Source organism: Hyposmocoma kahamanoa, unplaced genomic scaffold (assembly GCF_003589595.1).
Source record: "Hyposmocoma kahamanoa isolate Upper Pololo Valley unplaced genomic scaffold, ASM358959v1 99879, whole genome shotgun sequence".
NCBI classification, from domain to species: Eukaryota; Metazoa; Arthropoda; class Insecta; order Lepidoptera; family Cosmopterigidae; genus Hyposmocoma; species Hyposmocoma kahamanoa.
Window position 1 is genome coordinate 5475923 of NW_020656077.1, and position 7042 is coordinate 5482964.

Below are 7042 nucleotides of genomic sequence, written 5' to 3' on the forward strand. Positions count from 1 at the left end.
AATTAATTTATTACAATAATGTATATGATATCTAGCGACGGGACGAACAGATTGTGCGCCTGGTGGTAAGCGACACGCCTGTCCATAACAGTTGCGGTGCCACACAGAGCTTAAAATCGCAAAGATCTAAGGGGCACTGCCACTGCACCCGTCACCAAGAAACATAAGTTTACAAGTGCCTTCAAAACCGAAACTCAGTTATGCTCACACTACTGCTTGGCGGCAGAAATAGATAAGGTGGCAGTACTTCCCTGGACGAACTCTTCCACAATGAGCTCTGCAGCCACTACTGTGTGTTTGAGTCGACATCTTCTCATTCATCATTCTCTGGTTCCTGGCCACTTACTTTCGAAATTTTGAATCGTTCTGTAATTCTTTTTCTTTGCCATTACTTCGCTTCGTCCCTTCGCATCGAGTATATAACCAAAAGTGGAGACGAAATAACGGCCATCCATCCCTGGTAACTCATCAAGCAAACGAGGCTTACATCGATTTTAAATATCAACTCTCGTTTGCACTGAAATCACAAATTAGAAAGCTGAAATAGTACAGCGCCAACAATTGACCTGTCTGTACGTCTACATATATTCCTAAAATTTTTGTATCTATTATAGTACAGATATTATGTAACTATGGGGGATGTTCCATTCAGTGGTATGGGAAAAACGGCGAAAACCTAATTACAAAACAAACGGAATCACAATTCATCGGTAAGAAAATACCTATTAAACATGTAATTTTAAAATTTTCGTCCATTATGACGAAGCTCAAGTTAACTAGACGATTTGAAATGAAACAATTCATTTGTTTCGAATTCGAGCTGGCCAATCGGAGCGCAGTTGTCACCATAATGACATGGCAGAATAGTTTTCAAACAAATTAAATGACATTTGGTCTCCATTTCTGGTTATGTACTCGATGTTCCATCGTCACTCCATACAAAATTCTCGAGGCGAGCAGATGTAACGTGCTCTTAATCATATAACCGCTTATAAGCAGCAATAATACGAACACGGACCCTTTTGGGCTTGTCCTTTCTTCTTTCCTTCACCTGTTCCCTATTACACTTCTATAATAAATTCATGTGGACAGAGCGTACTTTCTATCATTATTACTCAAGCCAAGGTCACAAACTTTTTATCTATCTAACGATTTCCTACGGTCATTGACAGATAAATAAAAAGCAGCGTAATCCCCATCCACCCAGACTAGTACCAAATTCAGAAAAGTTCATTTGCTAATCTGGTTGTACCGGGAATCGTAGCATTCTGCGCCGACAGTGCAAACTGTTGAGCCACCTCGTAGTAATTGAAAAAATAACTTTAAAAGTAGAGATTTACGTATTATATCTCTTTAACCTATGCTAAACACCACATTTGTATATTATAATATAATAATATTTTGCATAAATGTCATTGACTTACAAATAAATGGACGAAGTCAACCTATTCGAAATTTAAATTGTAATGTCATCGCAGTATCGCGCTGTCAGTCGAACAAATGAAGACTAAAGCGGAGTTTGGCGCTCTGTATACGATTTTAGCGCCTTACAAGTGCGGACACTTTTTAGCGCGGACCCGACGTCCATATAATTGTAAGTCAATGATAAATGTAAAAAAACGTTGCACTGTTTCTAAATTTAAATACAAACTGTGGATGTTTCTGCAATTACTTCTGTTCCTTACGAGATTATTCATAATACCTTGACATGTTCAACGTTAAGTTTATTAAATGTCACAATGTTTGACCACCATGATATTCAATTATTTTTGTGAAACTACTCCTCTAGTTTGTTAAATACAAAGACAATAGAAAAAATCCAGATTCGGCTGGATTTGAACCCACGTCTTCCAGCAAACCGAGCCAGATGTTACGCCAACTAAGTCAAGGAACGAACTAGCGGACCTTACGAATTTTTCTATATGCTTGCTGCACATCTTTGTTTATGGTTTTTAAAGACTTTTTTGCCGTAGCGCCATCTGTGCATCTGTGACAAATCTTCTCTTCTTTCACAAAGAGTTCTTCTGCTATTAAATTCGTGACAACTACTATGGCGTCCACAAAACAATTACATTTCAATACAAACCAAAATGACAGACGCAATCTCCAATAAGCTACTGTTTCCCTGACTGCACCTGTCGACGTGCAGGCGTCCATCAACTTTCAAGATTCTATCAGACTAGCCAACTTCAATTTGCAAAGGCAACTCCTAAAATTTGCCTAGTTGAGGAGCTCCATAGAACTTTGGGTGTTTTGAAATGTAAATATTAGCAAATAAACAAAGTAATTTTACTGGTAATTAAAATGTTCCCTGTCATAATTATTAATAGAAAGAAGAATCGATTATAACAAACTAGTGGTGTAATCATGTTGAAACATCGAATGTCACTAATTTAATGTTCCCTATTCTTTTTCCTTGGCACGCGATACTCTCCTTTGCCGATCAAATTACTCCACATACCGTTTAAAGAGTTATGTGAAGAACAGAATAAAATTAAGAGCAATTCGAAAGGAATATAATCATTAGCCAGATGAGACAGCTCGACTATGGCCTCATCAAGCTTCTACTACTCGTTTCTACCCTGCTCTGTTCATTAGCCCGATTATAGCATAGCTTCACTAGGGCCTCATCAAGCTTCTTCCACTCGTTTCTACCCCGCTCTGTTCCCATGGACTTTCCTTTCATTAGTTAGGCAACATCATCGCACCATCACTTTATAGAAAGCGGTAGAAGTTCCCAGTAACCTTAGGATGTTACGATGTTCCGACAAAATAAAGCGTGTGGCTTACACACAAGTTTTCATGATGTCGCCATCTCTGAGGCCCCGAGTTCGGTCCCCAGATCCCCGGGTTATTGTATGATACGAAAAGACAGTTTGATTTCCAAATATTAAAAAATACTTCCTGATTCAGATTAGTCTATTACCACACTTTGGACAAAACAGAAGGTACGGATAGAATTCTCGTAATTTTTTAAAAAATTCATACGTATAAATAAATGAAACAAAAACCGAAGTAGGCTAGTGGTTTGACCTACCGCCTCGTTACCTCGTTACCGCTTCGTTGGTTCGAACCCAGACTCGTACTTCTGAGTATCTTGGAATTTATATGCGAAATTTAATATGAAATAATATCTTTTCGATAAGGGAAAACATCGTGATGAAACCAGGACGTCGAAGACAGTTCATAACCCTCAGAAAACGTCAGAAATCCCCAACCCGCATTGGGCCAGCGTGGCGGACTATGACCTAAACCCTCGCTGGAGACGCATGTCCATCAGTGGGACGCATAAATCGGTCGATCAATCGATGGTAACCAAATGAAACAATTCCTAGTTTGTTTGGCATGAGTTCTAATACCGTATCAGCAATTATTAACCAGAGCTAGAACGTGTTGGAGCCTTCGCATATGTCTTCGAAGTACACTTGTGCAACTAAATCTTACTTCGCAATATTTTATTTTGCATTGCAATATGGTCGATATGACAGCATTATCAATAATGTATTTCTTGAAATTTGACAAGTTTGGCAATGTTCGATGGCGTATTAGCCGCTCGTCTCTCGACTTTACAGCGTACCAACCGCCAACGATTGCCCACTATTTAAACATCTATTGTTTATGAGAACCGTTCATCAGTTCCACCCGCTGTCTTGATGATGTCGGCACCAGAAATAGATTTAATTCAATATTGCAAAACACGCGAATCGGGACTTACAAAATTCCACCTACGCAACAACTAAAATACTCTGTAACATTATAATTTTTTCGGGGACCGCGCCGATCGTCCGAATAAAAATTGTCGTTTGAAATATTTATAAGATAGAACAGAATGTTGACAGACTTAGAATTTGTAATATTGGATGGTTGAAAACTATAAAGTACGAACGGGAACGTAAAAAACTTTTCAACTTTATGTTTTAGGTGTTTACGCGAAGCAATTTTTATATTTGTAACCTAGAAATATTTGGTCATTAAGATAAAAAAAAATGGTTAGCGTAAGTTGAGAAATGAGAAGCCGTTAATGGAAAGAATTGTGAGCGGCGACTAAAGCACTGAAATAAATTCGACACACGCGCGGTCATTAGCATAATTTCTTATAATTACTTCCTGAAATATTTTCTTTTTACTTACATTGTCTAGTGAGATATCGAAAATAACTCAACCGCTCATATTCTAGCAGCGCAGAAGATGAGAGAAGTTTCAAGTTTAGAGAGGTGCGGGTGCGGGTGGTGGCGTGGTACGGCAGCGATCGCGCACTACCGCTTTGTTATCTTCGGAAAGTGTATTATAATAATAGTGATAATGACACTGCGAGAGGTGAGACAGGTGAATAACAAACCTGTAAGCAGTCGGCAGCCGTTTCGCGCGCGCACCGCACGCCTCCAATCCTCCAGACTGGCACTACGCAGTTTTCCCGCACGAACCGCCGCTAGCGCAGAGCAGTATCTATTTTTAATCGCTTATAATTTTATTGTTTGAGCGAAAATCTCGAAGGCGACAAGTGCGCGCGCCGGACGCAACACTTCTAATGCCAAATCACAAGTTCTCTGGCGTCCTTACAGCACGAGTCCCTTGGTTCGTTCTCAGCGTCTGCACTAATATGAGAGATAACGTAATTCCAGCGTCATGCGCGCACGTATTAACGGCATCCGCAACCCTACCATTTGAAAATTGGTAACGCAATGTAAGTGCTGGTGCTGGCAGCGAGGGCTGACGAAACGATCCGCGAAAGAATAACAAACAGGCTAGGCGAATTGCAGCTGGCGAATGCGATGCGAACATATAAATCTTAATTGTGCTCCGATTCAACACCCAACAATTGCAAGACATGGTCTACGTATGTACCATGGCTCTTGTCGGTATCCGTGTGTCCTTATTTCGCACCTTTTCAAGAGGTAGGTTTTAAGAATGTACGACATAAAAAGTTACCATTACTTGATAATTTATTTATGCTTAAATTTTGAGTTCTACAATTTCACATATAGATAATTAGTATCATGTAGATAGTTCATATTATTTTTATAACTTTCATGATGATCACGTGATAAAAGCCCGTTTAAAGCATGATCTAAAGGCTTTATGATTCTTCCTGCTTTACATTCGTCTAGACTTTCTTGTACAACCTTACTCTCACCTTCTCCTTCTCACAGGTCATAAGAAAATTCAAAATGTTGTCAATAATCATTAACACGCCATATTTGTACAAATTTTGTGCATTCTTTTTAGCTGTACTGTGGCATAAAACACGCAATGAACACTAAATAATTATATAATTAGGTAATAAGTCAATAAGCATAAAAAGGCATTTCATTTATATACATCATCCTATTTAAAACATTTGAAAACGTTATTTAGTGTATTTTAAAAATTATATATATAATTTATTTTTATAGAATAAATATTTACGTCAATATTTATTATCTATAAAAATAAATTCATTGCTTGATTTAAAGATAAAAATAAAATTATTTGGTTAATAAACCTGCGACGTTTATACTTTTGTGACAGCAGAATTAATAAAATAAATAAAAATAAAAATGTATTTATTTTTAAAATTTGATATTTTTCCCATCACACAAATTTAAGGTTGTGTTGCTGTAGTTTAAATTGAGAACTTGTAGCAAATCAGTGGGATAGCTATAAGGATATATAAATCAAACAATTGTTCAGTATGTAGGGTGTAATGAGCTGTGAGTATAAATAAATAATAAGTAGTATAAAATTAAAATAAAAGAAAGAATTGAGTCGGGCGTAAAAATAACGACGTGCTGATCATACACTATCATTAGTTAATAAATAATTTCCCAGCTTATTAAATTGTGTGACACTACAATTATAACGTAAATGCTCTGCATTGCATAATCTTCACGCATATCGTTGATTTTTTTTACATACAAACGACGACTTTCGTTGCCCAGTGTGAGCGCTAGATAAGAAAGTCCCGGATTCAATTCCCGGTAAGAATATTCATTCTACATTTGCTATAGGTGTTCCAGGTGGTGTCCCGGAGACAGCTCCTTTACTCTGGAATTCATAGTATGGAAAATTCCACAATTTGAGACCCAGAATGGTATGTTAGTCTGGCACATTATTTTTATTATTTCTATTTTCTTTCTTAGCCAGTTGGCTGGTTTTAACGACATTTACGGACCAAAATCTAATGCATTATGGTATTAGTCTATGTGGAGAGTGTATTGTAATTAAAACCTACGTCTTCTGTCTGACAATTCGGCATGTGTTTAAGATTAATACAGCTTTTTTATAACATCTTTTGTTCCACATCTACTAATTTAAGGCTACGGAGAAGATTATTGGAGATAACGCCTGTTGTGGAAAGAACAATAGTAATGGCATACTTTTTCTTGGTGCCAAATTCTAGTCACGTGTCATCTTTGAGTTCCGCGCATTTACTAATTTTATTATTACTATACAAAGGCACTAAATCACGACTGTTGCGCTCTCAAGCCGTCTGGGCACGACGGGCAAGATACACTGCCGCCATATTTGTCTGTTATGATATAAAATATATCAAAACAACATGGCTGCAATGATATCAATAAAGAGCCTACGAAATAAACAAGAAGCAAATACGTACTTCTCACCATTATTTGTGTATGTGTATATATATATATATATATATATATACACATATACATGATGCCAGTATATACTACAAATATTAAATTACTTCTTAGTATAAATTACGTTACTAAAATAACCGACAGAGCTCGCAAAATCAGTCGGCTTAAGTGGCTGTATGTCTGCAGTAAGGTTAATGGCCGATGGAGCAGATAGTTAGTTCTAGATTGGTGACCACGTCAAGGCAAACGTATTGAAGTACGCCCTGCGGCAAGATGGATGACCTGAGAAAGGTGACTGGAAAGAACTGGATGCAGGCGGCACAGGACCGGGAGAGAGAGAGAGTAAACTGACGATGATATAATACAAAAACATGGTATACCTGGTCCAGTTTACAGATTATTATTATTTAGATTTAGATGGAAACTGGCTGTACGACTTTAAAATGTTTGTACTCATCGAG